Raw genomic sequence first — 9,051 nt, 5'->3', positions numbered from 1 at the left:
GCATTTAAGCTAGAATTATGGTGGTTCAGCCTGATGAGTTACCACTTCTTAGTGTGGGGGAGAGCCACAGCCGGTTCCAGGGGAACCACTAGTGTTCCCAGGGGTACCGCCACACATGTCTCACAGCGTGAGACATTCACAGACGTTTCCACAACTACTCTCAAAATTCTCACAAGCACTGCCGCACCTGTTCTCAGAGAGGTACTTCCACGAACTCTCACTCAAGCTTTCCCATAGACATTCTCCTGGGAATTCTCACAGGAACCCTGCAGACGATTTCATGGACATTCCCACGGCATTCCCAAAAGTGTTCCCACAGATATTCCTAAAGGTATCCCACAGGTATCCGTAGCAACCCTCACAAGCATCCCCACAGATATCCCACAGGACCTCCCAGACATTCCTGCAAGTATTGTCACAGGCATGCCCTTGAGCATCCCCACAGACACTTCAAGGCATTCCCACGAGTAATCCCCCAGACATTCCACTAAGCCTCCCACAGTATCTCAGGTGTCCTGTAGGCATCCTCACAAGCATCACCACGGGGTTCCCTGGGCCTGGCCTTGTGCAGAGCTCATCCACTTGACGCACAGGGATCTTCCTGTGTTGGTGATGAGGAAGGTCTGTGACATGTCCCCCCCTTGCTGCCTACTGTGGCTTCCAAGTGTATACCCCCTGCATCTGCTCCCTAGGCTGCTGCACAGCCCCTTGGGCAGGTTGGGACCTGGCCGAGGTGTGCATGATGCTCCCTTTATGAGAACCCAGGCTGACTTTTCTTATGATCTAAAGCTGGGGGAAAGCCCTGTCTGCAGCTGGAGCTGTCTCATCTTTTGGGGTCACTGTCATCGTGGCACCTGGAGGTGGCTGTTTCTGTTTGCTCCTCTCCATGGCTCGCAGGAACTATGCTAGGGCCTTAGGAGGCGCTGGATTTTGCTTCCTCAGATGTGTGCAGAGCAAGTGTACTCATAACAGCTGCTAAGGCTCCATGCGTCAGGCTCAAATTCCAGGGCAAAGGGGAAAAGGACCAATCGAGAGTGTTTCCCGAGAGAACTCCACCCAAGGAAAATCTCATGCATCTCCTGGAGCCCCCATTAGCTGAAAGTGTGGCTGGGCACGATGTCTTTGGCCTGTCACATTGCTGCACCATGCAATATGGGGTCCCATGGAACCAGGAGAAACCTGAGTGAGTACTGGGCATACAGCTGTGGGGCAAGAGTCACAGGGAGTGGCCGCTCAGGGCCTGGAGAGGAGTGAGAGGCACCTGTCTGCCCGTGACAGGGACATGTGATTCCTGACATGGAGCACAGAGGCCTTGGCCGCCGTGGGCCCCGCACTGTGGTGAGGTGCGCTGGACACAGGCACCAGCCTGCACTCGAGGCTCTCCCTAGAGCAGCACGGTCCTCATGGCGGACGAGCCCAAGGTCTCATCTCCAATGGGTTGAAAACAGCCCTGCCCAGACCTGGGCTCACTGGTGAGAGATGGTGCAGCTGTTCCTGGGTGTCCATGCTCAGCTTCCACTCTGCTGGAAGAGTGAGGTTGGACCCCAGCTGGCCATGCAGGTCTTCTGTGCTGTGATTGTCACAGCAGTGGCCTGACCTGGCCACATGTCACCGGTTGGGTCTCGATGTCCCCTAAGTCTCGTGTGGCCCTAGGTGGGCCTGTCTCCTTGGTGGCTGGGTCCACCGTGTGACGGATTCATGGTGCAATGCTGGGATCAAGGGTGCTGGGAGCAGGGTGGGCGGTCACTGGGTCAGCCCCTCCCGCTAGCCCAGGAGCCTGGACACAGGGAAGCTGCAGAGCGGCTCGTCCTGCCCCTCTTGCTGCTCTTGCTGTCTTCTGCTTGGCATGAACTTTTCCTCTCTGTGACGCCCCCTGCCCAGGAGCATCCACCTGTGGACTGGAACTTCTCAAACTGTGCACCAGACAGACCTGCTCCCTGAACCGTGGGTGCTGGGTATTTTGTCTCAGCAATGAGAAGTGACCGAGACACTGTGCGTCCTCCAGGACATCCGTCTCCAGCTGTCCCCACTGGCTGCAGTCTCCTTTGCAGCTGTCTCCCTGGTGACTGTTGCTATGACTCTGGAAATCCAGTGCTGCCACCCTGTGTAAGGTGGGCGTGGCTGGCTGGGGTCCTTTAACCTGCGTTGCTGCCTCTGCAGCAAGCCTGGAAGTGAGGATATTAATCAGGTTTCCTGAGTCCCGGATGACAGCTGTGCATGAGGGCCTTCAAGGACCAGTTGTGACCACTGGCATTTCTGTCCACCTTGCCTTCCACCTGGATGCAGGTGGCTCCAGGGTGTGCCGGGGTGTTGGGGTGTCACATGATCTGGGTGGCAGGGACCTGGGCTCCTCCATGCGTTCCTCCAGGGTGGCTCCCAGCTCCCTGCCCTGATGTTTCCTGGCCTGCACCTTGCTCTGTCTTGTCCTCCCGTGTCCCTCAACGGGCGTCTGATAGACACCTCTTTCTTGTCTAGGTCACCTGAGGGCATCTCATCCATGGGACAGGCCAGCTTCCAGAGACGTAGAACCCAGGTCATGCAGATTGGCCTCCCGGTCAGCATGGTCCTATCGGAGTTGGAACTGCACATACTTTCCAGGACAGCCCAGGGCCATGCCTGATTCCTTCCTAGGACTCCTATTGGGGCAGCCCTGGGCTGGGATGGCCCCCTTCCCTCTGGGTCCAGCACGGGTCATGGATGCTCCCCGCAGAGGGCTCTGTCAGCTCCCCTCACCTCTCGGGCTGTGATATTTGAATTATTCTGTCTGGGGTCCTGACTCTCAGCCCCACTGATTTCCTCTTTGCCCTTTCCTGAGTGTCCAAGCTTTCCAGGAGCCACTGACCAGCACATTTGCTGAGTGCTCACCATATCTGGTTCTTCCTGTGGTGGGGGCATCACTGCCGGGGTTTATATCACTATGAAGCTGTTACAGGGAAACTGAGGCACAGAGCTGCTGGTGCTGCCTCATGCCTGGCTCTGGACAGGAGGGGCTGCACAGGAATGGGCTGCCATGCTGCTGGCCCTGGACTGGGGCTGGAGGTCATACTCCAAGGGTACCTCACACATCAGGTGAAGCTGCGCTGTGGCAGGACTTGTGCTGCTGGGGCCAAGGCCACGCTCTCTGCATACAGCACATGTAGGATGCCATGGTCCTGGCTGTGACGTCCAGTGCATCCCAGTCACTGGCCCTGGTGGGGGGGGCTGTGCATGATTGGAGGGCTTGGCAGGGAAGAAGTGGCACCTGCTACTCCAGGATGAGAAAATCTGGAGCTGTGGGTGGGAGGAGCCCTAGGCAAGGAAAGCCAGGTGCCGCCACCTGACAGGAGGCACAGCAGGAGTGGCCCCATCTGTGCCTGCTGCCCTGGGAGTTTAGGGTGCCTGTGCTGCAGACGAGGAGAAGAAAGGCGCCTGCCTCTTCTCGGATGGAGAACTTGGCACAGGGCAGGGTGGGGCCCTGCGTGCCCTTACAGGGTGGAAAGGTGGGGCAGGGGATGAGGGGCCCGTGGCGGTGGCAGGAGGGTTAGTCCCAGGGGCCACTGCCTGGCCCTCCAGCTCTGAGTTTTGGGGAAAGTTCCTGTCTCTGGGAGTGAAGGAGGCTGACACCTCCTGGCCCTTGACCCGTCATCCACACTGTGGGCTGTGACTGCTGGGCTGGCCAGGTGGGGAAGGGCAGCCGATAGAGGGGCCTGTGAGGCCCCACAGAGGGAAAGGCAGGCGTGCTGACCATGCCCTGGTCACGTCAGGTATCCTCCTCTCCCTCCACCATCTCACCCCTCCTCTATCTCCTTCCCCTCCTCCATACCCCCTGCTCCTCATCCTCCCCCTTCTCCATCTCCTCCTGTCCTCTATATTCCCCTTCTCTTTCTCCTCCTCTTCCCCTCCTCCATCTCCTCTATCTCCCCCTCCATCTCCTCTTTCTCCTCCATCTCTTCTTTCTCTTCCTTTATCTCCTCCTCCTCATCTCCTCTTCCTCCTCGACTGTCTCCTCCTCTATCTCCTTCTCCATCTCGCCCTTCACCTCCTCCTCCTTTTCTGCCTCTTGCCCATCCTCCTTCCCACTCTAGCTCCCTGGGTGCAGAACACGTGTTGGTCTGTGCTGGATGACAGTTTCCATGCTGAGAGATGTCTCACTCCTGTGTCTTTCCCCCACATCCTGACTCTCTGTGCTCGGCCTATTTCTCAGCTTTATCACTGGCAGTTGGCAGCCACCTGGGTCTGGATATTAGAACTGGTTCCCTGGGCAGGTGTTGGCCACAGAGGTCCTGAGACCACAGTACTGCCAGTTCTTCAGGAAGGGCAACCTGCCCAGTAGCACTGAGGGTGCAGGGATCAGAGTGATCTGAGCAGGCAGCAGCTTACAGGACCGGGTTGGGGGTCAGGACTTCAGACGGTCTCATCTCTCACCTGCACACGTGCTCCTGCCCCTGCACTTACATATGAGACGCAGGCTACAAACCTGTGTTCAAACAGATACCAATAACCGTAGTGAGCAGGAGCGGCACCTGCTGGGTGTTGCAGGGCCTGTTGCAGGGCGTTCTGTCAGTGACGGCCTTTCTTCTGGAATATGCGAGGCCACATGTGTGCTCAGGTGAGGCACAGAGTCTGGGTTCAGCATGTCCTGCACGCTGCACTGGGTGGCGAACCCGGATCTCCCTAGCCTCCTGGCTGTGTCCACCAGGCCCTGACTCCACCCAGCTCCCAGCCGACGCACCTGAGGCCAGCCAGGTTCCATGGAAGTTATTTATGGAACTCAAATTTGTGATTTTTGTGTGCCATGGAATATTATTATTCTGATTTTCTCCAGCAGCTTAAAGAAGTAGATAGCTGTCGAGAGCATGTGGCTGGCCATGGGAACATAGAGGCTGGGGCTGCAGAGTGGGGACACTGTGGTCTCCTCAGGGGCAGGGTGAACTGTGCTGCTGGGCGGAATCAGAGACCCAGAGCCTTCTCAGATGCTGTCCTGTGGACGCAGGCCCTGCTGTCCTCCGTGAGGTGGCCAAAGCCCCCGATACTGCAGAATGAGCCCCGGTTCAGGAGGCTGGCAGTTTCCAGGGTCACTAGTGGTGCGCGCATGCTCCCACAGGGCAGCACGGGCCCAACTCTCTTCCCTGCTGTTGTTCTCTCTCTCTCTCTTTCTCTCTCTCTCTCTCTCTCTCTCTCTCTCTCTCTCTGACTCTCTCTCTCTCTGACTCTCTCTCTCTCTCTGACTCTCTCTCATTTTTTGCTTTTTGTCTTCTTGAGACAAGGTCTCCCTATGTAGCCAGGCTGCCTTGAGTCACAGTGTTGCCTAACGGGCTGGCCTTGGACTGGAAGTGAAGGGCAGGTGGCCCTGGTCCCCAGGCTGAGCACCCTCCCTCTTCATATTCCCTGCTGTGGGCGCAGCCAGAGTTGTTGCAGGGAGAGAGCTGAGCTGCACGGCTGGCCTCCTGCACCTCCATCCTGCCTCCGGCTCCTCGAACCCTGACTCTTGCACCCCTAGTGTCCTGCAGGGCTCAGTTTGAGCCCCAATGCCTCTCCCCCACCCCCCACGGCTCCCACACTCCCTCCACTTGGTGGTCCGTTTACCGTTCAGTCTGTGATTAGTTGGGACAGTGTAAATCGCTGGGCTGCTGGTAAAGGCTCAGCAGTGCCTCCTCAGGTGCACAGAGCTGTAGTCAGCTTACCAGCCACCAGGGGGTGCCGTGGGCCCACAAGCAGGGTGCCAGGGCTGCTGTCCCGGAGTCCTCTGGGCCTTCTCCCCTGTGGCTCTGTGGGCCCTTGACACTACCAGAGGTTGCAGATGACTCAGAAGGGGAGATGCCAGGGAAACCCACCCACCCCAAGTCAGGTCTGGCAGAGCAGCTGGGAGACTGGGATGGCCTCCCTAGGGGGAGGTCCGATGATTGGCACCGATACCAGGGGGGAATGGAGGACAGGAGGACCCGCAGGGATAGGCAGGGGCTGCCCCGCACCTTGAGGACCCTGGTCCACTTGATTTCAGACCTGGGCTCCAGCATGGCGGCATCTGCTTCTGTCTGTAGTTTGGGGTTATCAGTCATAGCAGACAAGAGGCAGGACTTCTCTGCAGGACACTTCCTGCCTGTGTGCATGAGATTGGGTGTGTGTGTGGGGTGACATGGGCTGAGGGCACCCGCAGGAGGCACAGCCAGGGTCTGGACAACGCTGGAGCTGGGATGCAGCCCCATCCAGGCTGGTACAGGATCTCAGGATGCTCAAGGCAGCTCCTGTGGTGGGATGCTGAGTCCAGTGATCTGGCAAGCGACTCCTTGTCTCTCTGCCTCTGTTCTCATGGGGCGACTGTGACCCTGAGGAGAGCCACATGCTGAGAAAGCACTCTGAACCCCATGGTTGGGGCAGGCCCGCCCATGTCTTCACAGCCCTTGGGCCGACCTGGGGACTCAGAGTCTAGCAAGCTGCCCCCAGGCTCTGGGTCACTTGGCTCTGTAGTTAGCAAATGTCAACCCAGCACCCCACCATGTGTCACCGTGAGACCCCATGAGAGGGAACCACTTCCCTCCTGGAGCAGGGTGACATCTGCCCAGGCACTGGACATGGCTTGGCTATGACTCAGGTCAGAGAAGACCCTAGCTAACCAATAAGAAAGCCAACTATAAGGAAATGTCAAGAGAAGCCGGATTGCCCACAGTGACCATGCCCCTGGGTCAGGAGTCCAAGGCCGCCTGGGCCAGGGTGTCCAGGGCTAGGATATGCGAGTCAGAATGATTGGGCTGAAGGGGCAAAGAGGTGTCCTTGGTAGGCTGAGCTAAGTTTCTCTTTTTCTGAAACAGCATCGCCCGTTCAAGGTTGAGGGAAACTTCTTTTTTCTGTACTAGTGTTTATCTCTTGGGAATCATGCGCCTGTAGCTTCCTCACAGTAGGGTGTGCACCAGCTGCTCGAGCTCTGCCGTGGCCCCTTCCCTTCTGCCAGTCACCTGCACCTGCACAAGGGCATCTGCATGGCTCTTAGTGTGAGGGTGATGGGGACGCAGGAGCAGGACCATGGCTGCCCTGTGGGACAGAGTGAGAAGACGGAGGGCTTGTGCCTCTGAGCCCTGCCTCCTGGGGATGTTGGTTAGTGCAGCATGCTTGGACTTGCACTGACAGACGTGTGGCACTCAAAGGACTGAAACCTCACAGAGAAGACACAGTGAATGATAAAGAAGGGTATAATCTGGGGATCCAATACTCTGCAGTGTGACAAAGGTCCAAGCTAGGAGACCTGTTCCCAAGAGGGTGACAGAGCCATAGGACACGGGGAAGGGGCCTTGTGAATGGTAGCACGTAGGTGGCCCACACGCTCGGGGAATGGCAAGAACCATATGCTGGCTGGAGGGCAGCAGGACTGGGACATGGGAGGCGCCCCTGGAGAGCCCATGGGCCGTGGGGTTGGCTGGTGTCCTGGCAGACAGAGAGCAGAAGTGACGCAGCCTTGCTTGGTGGGCTTTCTGTGGGGAGGAGGTTGGAGTGGCCCTCAACAGTGGAGATTCTGGTGGCAGCAGGAGACTCAGGCAGTGCCCTGGCCCGCTGGGGAGGGCAGCCGGAGGCGGCAGGGGACCGGCTCCTCTAGCTCCTGGGGTTGCCTCTTTTCCATCCAAACTGTCTTCCATTTACCTTTGGTGTCTCTCACCAGGGTGTGGGGAGAGGTGCAGGATCAGGAGGACACCTCCTCAGTCCCTGCTCCTGATGGATTTACAGGTCTGAATAAGAGCCCCAAGGGCCTACTGCAACTGCCTGGACCCTGGCAGGAGGAAACGGCATCTGGGCAGCACTTAGGACCCTAAAATCCAAGTGATCACCCCTGCCTGGCAGGCTGGGTCAGAGCATCCTCTGGGTGGGAAGCGGAGTGGACATGAGCCGTGTGATCCTTGTTGGAGCCTATCTGGTGGGTGGAAGAAGGGCTAGATGGCTGAACACTGACCCTGGCCACGTGGGAGGGGCCTCCGTGCCAGTCTCTCCAGTGGCTGCTTCCTCTGTCCTCATAGTGACAGCGAGTCCCACCCTCGGACCATGACACCCATCACTGTGTCTCAGGGAGGGCGTTGCAGCTCTGTAAATGCTGCATGTGGACTTGGCCAAGTGGCTCTCTGAGAAGCAGCCAGAGCCTTGCTCCAGTCATGTGAGAACCCAGAATTCCAGGAACCATGTATTTCAAGACCAAGTGCAGTCCTGGCACCAGCAGCCAAAGTGGGCGCTCCAAGCTCAGTTAGAATCAGAGTGGAGGCAGAGCAGGGCTCAAGGTCCAGCGAATTGCCTGACTCTGTGTGCAGGGAGGATGATCTGGCCACAGGAAGGACTGCACAGGGCAGGGCAAGCTTACCTGCCAGTGCTCTCCGTTCGAGGCTGCATGGCTCTGAGTTGGCTGGGGCTGCTCCCCATGCTGACCCCCCATGCTGACACCAGGCAGCCTGGCTGGAGTCCCTTCTGACAACCCTCTAGCTGTTGGGAGCCGCGGCCGACACCGGTCGCCTTACTTGGCGGACGTAGGGCCTGTGGGTGGGAGCGGAGCCTGAGCTAGATTGCCCCTCCCATCGAGTGAGCCAAGTTGGTGCCTGCTTCCTGCCCCCTGACTGCACTGGCGACTTAAACAACCCGCTCTATAAGATAGTCTGCCTAGCAACAGCTGATGTTAGCCAGTCAGCCCACATCGTGCGCTTTGAACTGATTGGCTACTGTTGCCCTATAAAAGTGAATGCCTCTCCCGCCACGGAGAGGAAGCACAGAGAGAGATAGAGAAAGTCCACCGGCGAGAAAGGGCTGGTGACAGAGCGGAGGCCTCGCGGGGCCCACGCGGAGATAAATAAAGGCAAGATTGCACACCGTCAGAATCTGTCGCGTGTTCTTCCTGCAGGCCGGGAGCGACACCGACATTTGGTGGCCCGTACGGGGACTGATCAACCCCGAGACACGGCGGTGGTGTGCAACGCTCCAGCGTGGTGCTGCCGGACAGGTGAGTTGGGGATAAGCCTGGGCTCTGGGTGGCGCGCACCTACAGGGCTTTTAGACTCCCCTCAGGCTCACGCGTAGGTGACGGGTTCTTTAAGTCACACGCGG

Source organism: Cavia porcellus, unplaced genomic scaffold (assembly GCF_034190915.1).
Source record: "Cavia porcellus strain 051 isolate PalLab524CR breed Dunkin Hartley unplaced genomic scaffold, mCavPor4.1 scaffold_8, whole genome shotgun sequence".
Classification (NCBI taxonomy): domain Eukaryota; kingdom Metazoa; phylum Chordata; class Mammalia; order Rodentia; family Caviidae; genus Cavia; species Cavia porcellus.
This window is presented reverse-complemented; position numbering follows the sequence as displayed.